Here is a 16,228-nt window from a genome sequence, read left to right as displayed (position 1 = left end):
AGCCGGAGCTTGCGGCTAATATTTTGTTTCTTACAATAGAAAACTGTCTGTATCATCGATAGCCTTTATTTGTAATCATAAACAAACACAAAAGTGCACACATGCAAGTAGGCACAAACAAACTAATGCACGCAGGCAGGCGCACGCAGGCAGGCAGGCAGGCAGGCAGGCAGGCAGGCAGGCACGCAGGCAGGCAGGCAGGCAGGCAGGCAGGCAGGCAGGCACGCAGGCACGGGCACGCAGGCACACAGGCACGCAGGCACACACACATACCTGCTATCTATATCTATCACAGGCATTGGTTCCCTGTAACTAATATCCTGTAGTTCTGAATCAACCCTTTGTTCTTGTGTGTTCCCATTTCTCCTTGTCCTCTGGAGGGTTATGTGTCTGTTATGAGGCTCGTCCCCCAGTCCTCTGGAGGGTTATGTGTCTGTTATGAGCTCGTCCCCCAGTCCTCTGGAGGGTTATGTGTCTGTTATGAAGCTCGTCCCCCAGTCCTCTGGAGGGTTATGTGTCTGTTATGAGGCTCGTCCCCCAGTCCTCTGGAGGGTTATGTGTCTGTTATGAGGGTTATGTGTCTGTTATGAAGCTCGTCCCCCAGTCCTCTGGAGGGTTATGTGTCTGTTATGAAGCTCGTCCTCTGGAGGGTTATGTGTCTGTTAGTCCCCCAGTCCTCTGGAGGGTTATGTGTCTGTTATGAGGCTCGTCCTCTGGAGGGTTATGTGTCTGTTATGAGGCTCGTCCCCCAGTCCTCTGGAGGGTTATGTGTCTGTTATGAAGCTCGTCCTCTGGAGGGTTATGTGTCTGTTATGAGGCTCGTCCCCCAGTCCTCTGGAGGGTTATGTGTCTGTTATGAGGCTCGTCCCCCAGTCCTCTGGAGGGTTATGTGTCAGTCCTCTGGAGGGTTATGTGTCTGTTATGAAGCTCGTCCTCTGGAGGGTTATGTGTCTGTTATGAAGCTCGTCCTCTGGAGGGTTATGTGTCTGTTATGAGGCTCGTCCCCCAGTCCTCTGGAGGGTTATGTGTCTGTTATGAAGCTCTCTCTCTGTATTTTGAAAACAACAGAAACATAATTGTAACATTATTACAAGTTTGACAAATGCCACTAATCCGAAGCATTGTTGCCGTTTGATTGACAGCTCAATACAACAAGTTCTAATTCATCCCATGGCTACGTCCAAAATCAGACCCTATTTCCTATTTAGTGCACTGCTTTTGACCAGGGTCTTTAGGGCTCTGGTAAATGGTAGCACAATAAATAAGGAATAGAGTGGAACCAACAGGACCCTGTTCAAAAGAAGGGTACTATGTAGGGAATAGGGTGTCATCTCATACGCAGGCGATGGCATCTCTCTGAGTGTCTCTGAGACTTTACATGTCAGCCTTAGCCTCAGACTGAACTCTGATGTTTCACACCAAAGATAATAGAGGAGCAGAGGAGAGAACCTGACAAAAGGAGGTGTGAGAGAAGTGACAGAGTGTGAGAGGGAGGGAGCTCTGGCATCTTCCCCAATATTTGGAAACGGACTGATCACCCCAAGCCACAAAAGTGGAGACAAATTTGACACAAATAACTACAATGGGATATGCGTCAACAGCAACCTTGGGAAAATCCTCTGCATTATCATTAACAGCAGACTCGAACATTTCCTTAGTGAAAACAATGTAATGAGCAAATGTCAAATTGTATGTTTACCAAACTACCATACGACAGACCACATACTCACCCTGCACACCCTAATTGACAAACAATTTATTTATTGATTTCAAAAAAGTTTCTGACTCAATTTGGCATGAGGATCTGCTATTCAAATAGATGGAAAGTGATGTTGGGGGAAAACATAGACCATTATAATATCCATGTACACAAACAAGAAGTGTGCGGTTAAAATTGGCAAAAAACACACATTTGTCCCACAAGGCCGTGGGGTGCGACAGAGATGCAGCTTAAGCCCCACCCTCTTAATATATATATATATATATATATATATATATATAAACGAATTGGCGAGGGCAATAGAACACTCTGCAGCACCCAGCCTCACCCTACTAGAATCTGAAGTCAAATGTCTACTATTTGCTGATGATCTGCTGCTTCTGTCCCCAACCAAAGAGGTCCTAAAGCAGAACCTAGATCTTCTACACAGATTCTTTCAGACCTGGGCCCTGACAGTAAATCTCAGTAAGAACAAAATAATGGTGTTCCAAAAAAGGTCCAGTTGCCAGGACCACAAATTCCATCTAGACACCGTTGCCCTAGAGCACACAAAAAACTATACAAACCTTGGCCTAAACATCAGCACCACAGGTAACTTCCACAAAGCTGTAAACGATCCGAGAGACAAGGCAAGAAGGGCCTTCTATGCCATCAAAAGGAATATAAAATTTGACATACCAATTAGGATCTGGCTAAAAATAAAAAACCCATTGCCCTTTATGGTTGGAAGGTCTGGGGACCGCTCGCCAACCAATAATTCATAAAATGGGACAAACACCTAAATGAGACTCTGCATGCAGAATTCTGCAAAAGTATCCCCCATGTACAACGTAAAACACCAAATAATACATGAAGGTAAAGTCTCTTGATCTTACAAGCCCAGGTCGATATTTGACATTTATCCAACAACCGCAAACCTCTCATCTCCCCGTCTGTTGGTAATATGGTACTCTGGATACCAGAGAGAGAGAGAGAAGCCTCTCCTGACCTGAAGTAACACTGTAGCCTTGGCACACAGACACAGACAGTATACAGTATACAATACGATCCACTCTTATTGTCCCCAAGAGGAAAGTTGTGTTGGACATACCACACACTGATTACTACCTACACTCTGCTTGTTTTGAAAGATGTGTGTAGTTACTCTCTTTCACCTTTTGTTCATTCATTCTCAATCTATTGTGCAGCTGACGGAAGTATTGAGATTTTAGTACAAGAGTGTGCTCACACACATACACAGACACACACGATAGCTGTCAATCAAGATGCGCTAAAGTAAAACCAAAACTAACCTTGACAGTTAAGTTTAGGTATTAACTACGATTGCTTAAGGTAAAGGGTTAAGGGTTAAGATAGGGTTAACCAAAATTACAAAACAAGTGTTTAGCACAGGGATTGAATACGCTATCCTTGTAGCAGTACTGTAGCTCATGGTTTAAGCCTGTCCTCAACCCCAACCCCAACAACATCCCCAACCCCAACAACATCCCCATCCCCAACCTCAACGCCAACCCCAATCTCATCCCCAACAACATCCCCAACCCCAACAATATCCCCAACCCCAACAAGATCCTCAACCCCAACAACATCCCCAACCTCAACAACATCCCCTACCCCAACAAAATCTCCAACCCCAACCCCAACAACATCCCCAACCCCAACAAGATCTCCAACCCCAACAACATCCTCAACCCAACAACATCTCCAACCCCAACAACATCCCCAACCCCAACAACATCCTCAACCCCAACAAGATCTCCAACCCCAACCCCAACAACATCCTCAACCCCAACAACATCTCCAACCCCAACAACATCCCCAACCTCAACAACATCCCAGACCCCAAACAACATCCCCAACCCCAACAACATCCCCATCCCCAACAACATCCTCAACCCCAACCCCAACCCTAACCCCAACAACATCCTCAACCCCAACAACATCCCCAACCCCAATCCCAACCCCAACAACATCCCCAACCCCAACCCAAATAACATCACCCAACCTCAACCCCATCCCCAACACCCTAGCTCCACACGAGCCTACTAGATGTTAATAAGTGATTGCATTGCCCCTAGTGACCATTAGGAAATTGCAATGAAAATAAAAACCATTAGGAAATTGCAATGAAAATAAAATGACACCCCATGCCATAATTTCACAATTTCATATACGTCAACATATGCCATAATTCACTAGAGTTTGGCCTGAAATTATGTATTATGATGTAGCTAAATATATCCATCCAACTAAATTAGGTTTTAATCTTATATGTTATATGTGACAACAACATTTTCTATGTCAACATTTAGTACATGTACTGTCAACCAGCATTGAGGAGGTGTTAGCTGTGTTAGTAGGGACTAGATAGCCTCTTTATAGCTATGTTAGCTGGCTAGCAGGGACCAGATAGCCTGTTTCTAGCTATGTTAGCTGGCTAGCAGGGTCCATATAGCCTGTCTATAGCTATGTTAGCAGGTCTAGCCAGAGACTAGAGAGCCTGTTTATAGCTATGTTAGCTGGCTAGCAGAGATAGCCTGTCTACAGTTATGTTAGTTGGCTAGCAGAGACAATATGTCTTTGTTCCAACTGCTGGTTTCAGAATGCTGAGTCAACACCTTCTGCTGCGTTACATCAGAACACACATCCCCGGAACCCTGTCAGACCTCGGAATGCTGAGCTCCGGCCCAGAAATGTGGCTGTGGAATGGGACGTACGGTTTGTTTTGGGAAGGTTCCCAAGTCATCAGAGGATGGAGTTATTAGAAACAGCAGCTAAGACAAACTAGACTGATATTGAATACAGCCCCAGGCTAGGTGGACTAATTACACACACGACTGCACTCTCTGTGTGTGTTCTATGTTTCTGCGAGAATCAGTCATGAATCATTAATAGTGACAGAAACATGATCATCCCTTTTGGAAAAAATGCTGTTTGACCAGATACAATGCTATTTTACATTAAACATTTTATTTTACTACACAAGTCAGTTAAGAGCAAATTCTTATTTTCAATGACAGCCTAGGAACAGTGGGTTAACTGCCTGGTCAGGGGAAGAACGACAGATTTGACCCTTATAAGCTTGGGGGTTTGAACTTGCAACCTTCCGGTTAGAGTCCAACTCGCTAACCACTAGGCTACCCTGCCGCCCCGCATTGACCACAGTCTCAAAGAAAACCATTACGCCGTCATGGATTGACAACAGACTTTCAACACAGTTTTAGCGAAAGATATTCAACATGCATAGCACAGCACAAATTACTGATGATTGGCTGAGGAAAATTTGTGATAAAAAGATTGTGTGAGCTGCTTTGTTAGACTTCAATACAGCTTTTGATATTATTTTGCAGGTTTTCCTACTTACAAAGCATGTAGAGGTCTGTAATTTTTATCATAGGTACACTTCAACTGTGAGAGACGGAATCTAAAACAAAAATCCAGAAAATCACATTGTTTGATTTTTAAGTAAGTAATTTGCATTTTATTGCATGACATAAGTATTTGATCACCTACCAACCAGTAAGAATTCCAGCTCTCACAGACCTGTTAGTTTTTCTTTAAGACGCCCTCCTGTTCTCCACTCATTACCTGTATTAACTGCACCTGTTTGAACTCATTACCTGTATAAAAGACACCTGTCCAGACACTCAATCCAACAGACTCCAAACTCTCCACAAATGTGAAGACCAGGGAGCTGTGTAAGGACATCAGGGATAAAATTGTAGACCTGCACAGGGCTGGGATGGGCTACAGGACAATAGGCAAGCAGCTTGGTGAGAAGGCAACAACTTTTGGCGCAATTATTAGAAAATGGAAGAAGTTCAAGATGACGGTCAGTAACCCTCGGTCTGGGGCTCCATGCAAGATCTCACCTCGTGGGGCATCAATGATGGATCAGCCCAGAACTACACGGCAGGACCTGGTCAATGACCTGAAGAGAGCTGTTACCACAGTCTCAAAGAAAACCATTAGTAACACACTACGCTGTCATGGATTACAATCCTGCAGCGCACGCAAGATCCCTCTGCTCAAGCCAGCGCATATCCAGGCCGTCTGAAGTTTGCCAATGACCATCTGGATGATCCAGAGGAGGAATGGGAGAAGGTCATGTGGTCTTATGAGACAAAAAGAGAGCTTTTTGGTCTAAACTCCACTCACCGTGTTTGGAGGAAGAAGACGGATGAGTACAACCCCAAGACCACAATCCCAACTGTGAAGCATGGAGGTGGAAACATCATTCTTTGGGGATGCTTTTCTGCAAAGGGGACAGGACGACTGCACCGTATTGAGGGGAGGATGGATGGGGCCATGTATCGCGAGATCTTGGCCAACAACCTCCTTCCCTCAGTAAGCGCATTGAAGATGGGTCGTGGCTGGGTCTTCCAGCATGATAACGACCCAAAACACACAGCCAGGGCAACTATGGAGTGGCTCCGTAAGAAGCATCTAAAGGTCCTGGAGTGGCCTAGCCAGTCTCCAGACCTGAACCCAATAGAACATCTTTGGAGGGAGCTGAAAGTCCGTATTGCCCAGCGACAGCCCCGAAATCTGAAGGATCTGGAGAAGGTCTGTATGGAGGAGTGGGCCAAAATCCCTGCTGCAGTGTGTGCAAACCTGGTCAAAAACTACAGGAAACGTATGATCTCTGTAATTGCTAACAAAGGTTTCTGTACCAAATATTAAGTTCTGCTTTTCTGATGTATCCATTTTTTATTTATTTTTTCACCTTTATTTAACCAGGTAGGCTAGTTGAGAACAAGTTCTCATTTGCAACTCAGACCTGGCCAAGATAAAGCATAGCAGTGTGAACAGATAGCAACACAGAGTTACACATGGAGTAAACAATAAACAAGTCAATAACATAGAAGAAAAAAAAGGATCTATATACATTGTGTGCAAAAGGCATGAGGAGGTAGGCAATAAATAGGCCATAGGAGTGAATAATTACAATTTAGCAGATTAACGCTGGAGTGATAACTGATCAGATGAACATGTGCAGGTAGAGATACTGGTGTGCCAAAGAGCAGAAAAGTAAATAAAATGAAAACAGTATGGGGATGAGGTAGGTAAATTGGGTGGGCTATATACCGATGGACTATGTACAGCTGCAGCGATCGGTTAGCTGCTCAGATAGGAGATGTTTAAAGTTGGTGAGGGAGATAAAAGTCTCCAACTTCAGAGATTTTTGCAATTCGTTCCAGTCGCAGGCAGCAGAGAACTGGAAGGAAAGGCGGCCAAATGAGGTTTTGGCTTTAGGGATGATCAGTGAGATACACCTGTTGGAACGCGTGCTAGGGGTGGGTGTTGCTATCATGACCAGTGAACTGAGATAAGGCGGAGCTTTATCTAGCATAGACTTGTAGATGACCTGGAGCCAGTGGGTCTGGCGACGAACATGTAGCGAGGGCCAGCCGACTAGAGCATACAGGTCGCAGTGGTGGGTGGTATAAGGTGCTTTAGTAACAAAACGGATGGCACTGTGATAAACTGCTTCCAGTTTGCTGAATAGAGTATTGGAAGCTATTTTGTAGATGACATCGCCGAAGTTGAGGATCGGTAGGATAGTCAGTTTTACTAGGGTAAGTTTTGCGGCGTGAGTGAAGGAGGCTTTGTTGCGAAATAGAAAGCCGACTCTAGATTTGATTTTGGATTGGAGATGTTTGATATGAGTCTGGAAGGAGAGTCTGCAGTCTAGCCAGACACCTAGGTATTTATAGATGTCCACATATTCTAGGTCGGACCCATCCAGGGTGGTGATGCTAGTCGGGCGTGCGGGTGCAGGCAGCGAACGGTTGAAAAGCTAGTGTTTAAGAGCAGTTGGAGGCCACAGAAGGAGTGTTGTATGGCATTGAAGCTTGTCATGCAATAAAATGCAAATTAATAACTTAAAAATCATACAATGTGATTTTCTGGATTTTTGTTATAGATTCCGTCTCTCACAGTTGAAGTGTACCTATGATAAAAATTACAGACCTCTACATGCTTTGTAAGTAGGAAAACCTGCAAAATCGGCAGTGTATCAAATACTTGTTCTCCCCACTGTATGTGTTATGGCTTTACACCCCATGCTATATTATGTATAGAAAGTAACAAAACACAGAGGGTGTTCTTTAATGGAAGCCTCTCCAACATAATCCAGGTAGAATCAGGAATTTCCCAGGGCAGCTGTCTAGGCCCCTTACTTTTTTCAATTTGAGTAAACCCAGATGCAGATGACTCAACACTTTACACGTCAGCTACTACAGCGAGTGAAATGACTTCAACACTCAACGAAGAGCTGCAGTCCGTTTCAGAATTGGTGGCAAGAAATAAATTAGTCCTAAATATTTCAAAAACTAGAAGCATTGTATTTTGGACAAATCATTAATTAAATGATAAACCTCAACCAAATCTTGTAATGAATGTGACTAAACTGCTTGGAGTGACCCTGGATTGTAAACTGTCATGGTCAAAACATATTGATGCAGTAGTAGCTAAAATGGGGAGAAGTCTGTCCATAATAAAGCGTTACTCTTAACAGTACTATCAACAAGGCAGGTCCTACAGGCCCTAGTGTTGTCACACTTGGACTAGTGTTCAGTAGTGTGGTCAGGTGCCACAAAGAGGGACTTAGGAAAATTTAAATTGGCTCAGAACAGGGCAGCACGGCTGGCCCTTAAATGTACGCGAAGAGTTAACATTGATCATATGCATGTCAATCTCTCCTGGCTCAAAGTAGAGGAGATTAACTTCATCACTACTTGTTTTTGTAAGAAATATTGACATGCTGAATGTATGGAGCTGTCTGTTTAAACTACTAACACGACTGAGAGCACACAGTTCAGACACCAATACATACCCCACAAGACAAACACGACTGAGAGCACACAGTTCAGACACCAATACATACCCCACAAGACAAACACGACTGAGAGCACACAGTTCAGACACCAATACATACCCCACAAGACAAACACGACTGAGAGCACACAGTTCAGACACCAATACATACCCCATGAGAGCACACAGTTCAGACACCAGACAAACACGACTGAGAGCACACAGTTCAGACACCAATACATACCCCACAAGACAAACACGACTGAGAGCACACAGTTCAGACACCAATACATACCCCACAAGACAAACACGACTGAGAGCACACAGTTCAGACACCAATACATACCCCACAAGACAAACACGACTGAGAGCACACAGTTCAGACACCAATACATACCCCACAAGACAAACACGACTGAGAGCACACAGTTCAGACACCAATACATACCCCACAAGACAAACACGACTGAGAGCACACAGTTCAGACACCAATACATACCCCACAAGACAAACACGACTGAGAGCACACAGTTCAGACACCAATGAGAGACAAACACGACACACAGTTCAGACACCAATACATACCCCACAAGACAAACACGACTGAGAGCACACAGTTCAGACACCAAGTACCAGAAGACAGACTATGGGACTGAGTTCAGACACCAATAGAGCATACCCCACAAGACAAACACGGTGAGAGCACACAGTTCAGACACCAATACATACCCCACAAGACAAACACGACTGAGAGCACACAGTTCAGACACCAATACATACAAAGACAAACACGACTGAGAGCAACATCAGGGACTGTGAAGAGACACACACAGGCACAGACATACCCCACAAGACAAACACGACTGAGAGCACACAGTTCAGACACCAATACATACCCCACAAGACATGCCACCAGAAGTTTCTTCACAGTCCCCAAGTCCAGAACAGACTATGGGAGGCGCACAGTACTACATAGAGCCATGGAACTCTATTCCACATCAGGTAACTGATACAAGCAGTAGAATCAGATTTAAAAAACAGATACAAAATACTCCTTATGGAACATCAGGGACTGTGAAGAGATACACACAGGCACAGACACACGCACACACACACACATGATGACATATGCACTATACACACATGTACACATGGACTTTGTGTTGTGGATATGTGGTAGTAGAGTAGTGGCCTGAGGGCACACACTTAATGTGTTGTAGAAAGTGTTATAAAATGTGATGTCATGAAATATTTGAACATGTATATAACTGCCTTAATGTTTCTGGACCCCAGGAGCTGTATTTGCATTTTTATTTGTTGACCCAAGGATGAGTTGCTGCTGCCTTGGCAGGAACTAATGGACCACAGGATGAGTAGCTGCTGCCTTGGCAGGAACTAATGGATCCCAGGAAGAGTTGCTGCTGCCTTGGCAGGAACTAATGGATCCCAGGAAGAGTAGCTGCTGCCTTGGCAGGAACTAATGAACCCATGGAAGAGTAGCTGCTGCCTTGGCAGGAACCAAAGGATCCCAGGAAGAGTAGCTGCAGCCTTGGCAGGAACTAATTAACCCATGGAAGAGTAGCTGCTTCCTTGGCATGAAATAATGAACCCCAGGAAGAGTAGCTGCTGTCTTGGAAGAAACAAATGGACCCCAGGAAGAGTAGCTGCAGCCTTATCACGAACTAACGGACCCCAGGAAGAGTAGCTGATGCCCTTGCAGGAACTAATGGATCCCAGGAAGAGTAGCTGCTGCCTTGGCAGGAACTAATGGATCCCAGGAAGAGTAGCTGCTGCCTTGGCAGAAGCTAATGGATCCCAGGAAGAGTAGCTGCTGCTTTGGCAGGAACTAATGGATCCCAGGAAGAGTAGCTGCTGCCTTGGCAGGAACTAATGGATCCCAGGAAGAGTAGCTGCTGCCTTGGCAGAAGCTAATGGATCCCAGGAAGAGTAGCTGCTGCTTTGGCAGGAACTAATGGATCCCAGGAAGAGTAGCTGCTGCCTTGGCAGAAGCAAATGGATCCCAGGAAGAGTAGCTGCTGCCTTGGCAGGAACTAATGGGGATCTATAATAAATATAAATACAAATACAAATAACACAGCCTGTACCTCCGCCCATAAACAGCCCCTCGCCCATACATCTTTGTTGTGGAGGGAGCCAGCTAACCGTAAGTCGTTTAGCAGACTATGGTGTGTGTGTGTGTGTGTAGGCCACCCCTAGCCCGTCCCACTCCTCTGTGTTAGTAGACATGAAAGATCTGGGTTTAGTCAAAGCTTTCCACAGTATACTGGCAAACTGGATGGTACTATTAAATGGCATATATTATTACCATAGAGTATATCCTTACAGCCAGACATTCCCTTTACATCAGCAAAACCAAGTCATCATCATGTTAAGGCCTGTACCAGTCTATGTACCTGAGGGAGGGGTCTGGGAGTTGTGTTATTAAGTCATCGCCCTGTGTGTGTGTGTGTTTATGATGATGTTCCGTAGTAGGACATTCATAGACCCTGGTTTCTGCTTACGCACACACCGTCGGACAGACGTATCAGGTATCTGGAGTCAACAGAGCACTGACGCTGTTCACACACACACACACCATCGGACAGACGTATCAGGTATCTGGAGTCAACAGAGCACTGACGCTGTTCACACACACACACACACACACACACACACACACACACACACACACACACACACACACACACACACACACACACACACACACACACACACACACACACACACACACACACACACACACACACAGAGAGAGAGAGTGAGCATCAACATAGAGAGATAATAGATAATAGAAGGCTGTGGCAGCTTGACAGTGAGAAGGTCACCCAGCATCTCTCTCTCCTCACTGTGTGTGTGTGTGTGTGTGTGTGTGTGTGTGTGTGTGTGTGTGTGTGTGTGTGTGTGTGTGTGTGTGTGTGTGTGTGTGTGTGTGTGTGTGTGTGTGTGTGTGTGTGTGTGTGGCCATCTGTGCATGGTTGTGTGTACGCATGCCCCTGTGTGTGTATGTATACACCCAAGTCCGACACCCATATTTACCTAGTTATACTCTGCTGACAGCTTGTCAATGGTGTTTCATCCAAACATTATGTGTGTTCATAGCACACAGAACTAATACAACACAGGTCAACTACCACCTGTAGGAAGTTGTTCACTGCAACAGAACCATGTTAATCAGTGGCATATCAAGATCGTCTTCACCTATCACTGGGTTATTGTGGCCAGACACAGTCACGCACGCACGCACACACACGCACACGCACACACGCACATGCACACGCACACGCGCACACACACACACACGCACACACACACACACACACACACACACACACACACACACACACACACACACACACACACACACACACACACACACACACACACACACACACACACACTATCTCCTCTATCTCCTCTCATCTATCTATCCTGGCCTTCCACAATGTTCCATCTTTTTGAAAATGTTTACGAATCTCCACCCACCTTTTCAAAATCTCTGAATTTAAACATTTTCCTGATGGCATTTACAAGTGTTAAGCAAAACATTGGTGTAATTCATTCACAGGAACTAAACAGTTCTATCTGATTCGTGTATTTGGAGTGTTACCCTGAGTAGTTCTGTTAAAGGGAAAGTTGGGGAATGTACAACTTGATGTTACATGGTTCCTCACCCTGAAAGTAGTCTATCGGTAGGGAAAACTGTAATCCATAGTTGGATGTTCTTTAAACAGCCACTACAAACTTTGGCTCACCTTTAAGTTGTGTGATTTACTTCATCAGTTGGTTATAGTGGATTTGTCCATTTCAACATTTTCCTATATCACTCCCATTGAGCTTTAGTTAGTGGTGGCTAGAGATAACTGAAGTCTAATAGAACCTGTAGTGCTTTCTCTCCTTTGCTCTAGAAAACAGGGCATGCTGTGTTGTGTGTAATGCTGATATAATGAGTGTTACTACTGTACCTGCTCTAAGGAGTTTTACTACTGTACCTGCTCTAAGGAGTTTTACTACTGTACCTGCTCTAAGGAGTTTTACTACTGTACCTGCTCTAAGGAGTTTTACTGCTGTACCTGCTCTAAGGAGTTTTACTACTGTACCTGCTCTAAGGAGTTTTACTACTGTACCTGCTCTAAGGAGTTTTACTACTGTACCTGCTCTAAGGAGTTTTACTACTGTACCTGCTCTAAGGAGTTTTACTACTGTACCTGCTCTAAGGAGTTTTACTACTGTACCTGCTCTAAGGAGTTTTACTACTGTACCTGCTCTAAGGAGTTCAAATAAAATAAAATAAAATGGTATTTGTCACATGCGCCGAATACAACAGGTATATAGACCTTACAATGAAATGCTGTATACAACAGGTAGACCTTACAGTGAAATGCTTACTTACAAGTCCTTAAACAACAATGCAGTTTTAAGAAAATACTTTATAACAGTAAGAGATAAGAAAAACAAATAATTAGAGAGCAGCATTAAAATAACAATAGGGGGACTATATACAGGGGGTACCGGTACAGAATCAATGTGCGGGGGGCACCGGTGTCGAGGTAATTGTGTTAATATGTACATGTAGGTAGAGTTATTAAAGTGACTATGCATAGATAATAACAGAGAGTAGCAGCAGCGTAGAAGAGGGGGGCAATGCAAATGGTCTGGTAGCCATTTGATTAGATGTTCACGTGTCTCATGGCTTGAGGGTAGAAGCTGTGTAGAAGCCTCTTGGATCTAGACTTGGCGCTCCGGTACAGCTTGCCGTGCGGTAGCAGAGAGAACAGTCCATGACTAGGGTGGCTGGAGTCTTTGACCATTTTTAGGGCCTTCCTCTGACACCGCCTGGTATTGAGGTCCTGGATGCCAGGAAGCTTGGCCCCGGTGATGTACTTTGCCGTGCACACTACCCTCTGTTGTGCCTTGCGATCAGAAGCTGAGCAGTTGACATACCAGGCAGTGAAGCAACCCGTCAGGATGCTCTCGAAGGTGCAGCTGTAGAATCTTTTGAGGATCTGAGGACCCATGCCTAATCTTTTCAGTCTCCTGAGGGGGAATAGGTTTTGTCATGCCCTCTTCACGACTGTCTTGGTGTGCTTGGACCATGTTAGTTTGTTGGTGATGTGGACACCAAGGAACTTGAAGCTCTCAACCTGTTCCACTACAGACCCGTCGATGAGAATGGGGGTGTGCTCAGTTCTCCTTTTCCTGTAGTCCACAATCAGCTCCTTAGTCTTGATCACGTTGACGGAGAGATTGTTGTCCTTGCACCACACAGCCAGGTCTCTGACCTCCTCCCTATAGGATGTCTCATCGTTGTCGGTGATCAGGCCTACCACTGTTGTCTCATCGGCAAACTTAATGATGGTGTTGGAGTCGTGCCTGGCCGTGCAGTCATGAGTGAACAGGCAGTACAAGAGGGGACTGAGCACGCACCCCTGAGGGGCCCCCGTGTTGAGGATCAGCGTGGCAGATGGGTTGTTACCTACCCTTACCACCTGGGGGCAGCCCTGTCAGGAAGTTCAGGATCCAGTTGTAGAGGGAGGTGTTTACTCCCAGGATCCTTAGCTTAGTGATGAGCTTTGAGGGCACTATGTTGTTGAACGCTGAGCTGTAGTCAATGAATAGCATTCTCACATAGGTGTTCCTTTTGTCCAGGTGGGAAAAGGGAGTGTGGAGTGCAATAGAGATTGCATCATCTGTCGATTTGTTTGGGCGGTATGCAAATTGGAGTGGGTCTAGGGTTTCTGGGATAATGGTGTTGATGTGAGCCAAGACCAGCCTGTCAAAGTCATTTATGCAGGTGACCTTAGTGTTCTTGGGCACAGGGACTATAGTGGTCTGTTTCAAACATGTTTTTATGTGCGTGTCTGTTTTACTACTGTAGATTATGTAAGAAGTTTTACTGCTGTATCTGTTGAGGGGAGGGATTTAATATCTATCCCAGTGGCGGCGGGGTAGAGGGGCTAGTCTGGTAACTCCCGGCTCAACTGTATGATTCACTTCTGTAGTATCACTTTCAGACACACTCACACACACACACACGCACACACATGCACACACACACACATACACACTGCCCAGCTGCACTAACGTGCCGGAGTGTGGGTATAAAGGACGTCTTTGTCACTTCACATCAGTTTTCGTCAGTAACCTCTTTCTCTCTCTCTCCCTCCCTCTCTCTTTCTCTCTCTCTCCCTCTCTCTCCCCCCCTCTCCCTCTCTCTCTCCCTCTCTCTCTCTCTCTCTCTCTCTCTCTCTCTCTCTCTCTCTCTCTCTCTCTCTCTCTCTCCCTCTCCACTGCTCTCTGTCTCTCCCCTCTCTTCTCTCCCCCCTCTCTCTCTCTCTCTCTCTCTCTCTCTCTCTCTCTCTCTCTCTCTCTCCCCCTCTCTCTCTCCCCCTCTCCTCTCTCTTGCTCTCTCTCCCTTGCTCTCTGTCTCTCTCTCCCCTCTCTCTCTCTCTCTCTCTCTCTCTCTCTCTCTCTCTCTCTCTCTCTCTCTCTCTCTCTCTTCTCTTGCTCTCTCTCTCTCTCCCTTTCTCTTGCTCTCTCTCTCCCTCTCTCCTGCTCTCCTTCAGTCTCTCTCCCTCTCTTCTCTCTCTCTCTCTCTCTCTCTCTCTCTCTCTCTCTCTCTCTCTCTCTCTCTCTCTCTCTCTCTCTCTCTCTCTCTCTCTCTCTCTCTCTCTCCCCCCTTCTCTCTGCTCTCTCTCTCCCTCTCTCCCCTCTCACTCTCTGTCTCTCTCTTTCTCTATGTCTCTCTCCCTCTCTCCCGCTCTCCTTCAGTCTCTCTCCCTCTCTCCTGCTCTCCTTCAATCTCTCTCTCTCTCTCTCTCTCTCTCTCTCTCTCTCTCTCTCTCTCTCTCTCTCTCTCTTCTCTCTCTCTCTCTCCTCTCTCTCCCTTGCTCTCTCTCTCTCCCTTGCTCTTGCTCTCTCTCTCCCTCTCTTCCTCTCACTCTCTGTCTCTCTCTTTCTCTGTGTCTCTCCCTCTCTCTCTCTGGCTCTCTCTTTCTCTATGTCTCTCTCCCTCTCTCCCGCTCTCCTTCAATCTCTATCGCTCTCTGTCTCTCTCTTTCTCTCTGTCTCTCTGTCTCTCTCTCTCACTCTCTCTCAATTCAATTCAATTCAAGGGCTTTATTGGCATGGGAAACATGTGTTAATTAACATTGCCAAAGCAAGTGAGGTAGATAATATATAAAGTCAATATATAAAGTGAAATAAACAATAAAAATTAACAGTAAACATAACACATCTCTACCTATAAAGAAAGAATTTGGAGAAAGTTAGTAAGTTAATGAATGACATTTTCATGCACCTTAATTAAAATGACTAAACCCCTGAGGGCTGCTTAGAATTTTTGGGGGAAAAAGTTACAAAATGAACTTATTTAATTGCGTTTATGTCTCGTGAAGATACACTTTAATTAACTAAAGGCTACGGTAAGTCTGGATTTGTTGGCACAGCGTACTGTCATGGGATGTCCAGTTTTTAAGAGCAAATCAAATATAGACTTTCAGGAGTTGTTACAAACTGTTGACTGTCTGACTGGTAGACTAGTGGTAGACATATTACTGGAGGCAGAACTGTCCGCTGGAGTTTGATAGATCACATGACGTTGACAGAAGTGTTCTTTTTACAAGGCCGTACTGTAGTACCACCAGTACATTTCACAGGTGCAGGCTGGGT

At 45.3% G+C, this 16,228-nt stretch overlaps 1 protein-coding gene across 2 annotated transcripts in view; it reads right to left on the bottom strand.

The window, feature by feature from the left end:
- Positions 1 to 16,228, bottom strand: part of tnfaip8l3 (tumor necrosis factor, alpha-induced protein 8-like 3) — a 45,214-nt gene that overhangs the window by 10,011 nt on the left and 18,975 nt on the right. Inside the window, exon 1 of one of the 2 annotated variants that reach the window (XM_052515905.1) lies at positions 274 to 391. The exons of the other annotated variant lie outside the window; for it this stretch is intronic. The gene's annotated coding sequence lies outside the window, so the exon portion shown is untranslated. Of the gene's footprint in view, positions 1 to 273; positions 392 to 16,228 lie in introns of those variants that run through there. 2 annotated transcript variants of the gene reach the window in all.

Source organism: Oncorhynchus keta, unplaced genomic scaffold, assembly GCF_023373465.1.
Source record: "Oncorhynchus keta strain PuntledgeMale-10-30-2019 unplaced genomic scaffold, Oket_V2 Un_scaffold_3531_pilon_pilon, whole genome shotgun sequence".
NCBI classification, from domain to species: Eukaryota; Metazoa; Chordata; class Actinopteri; order Salmoniformes; family Salmonidae; genus Oncorhynchus; species Oncorhynchus keta.
This window is presented reverse-complemented; position numbering and strand designations above follow the sequence as displayed.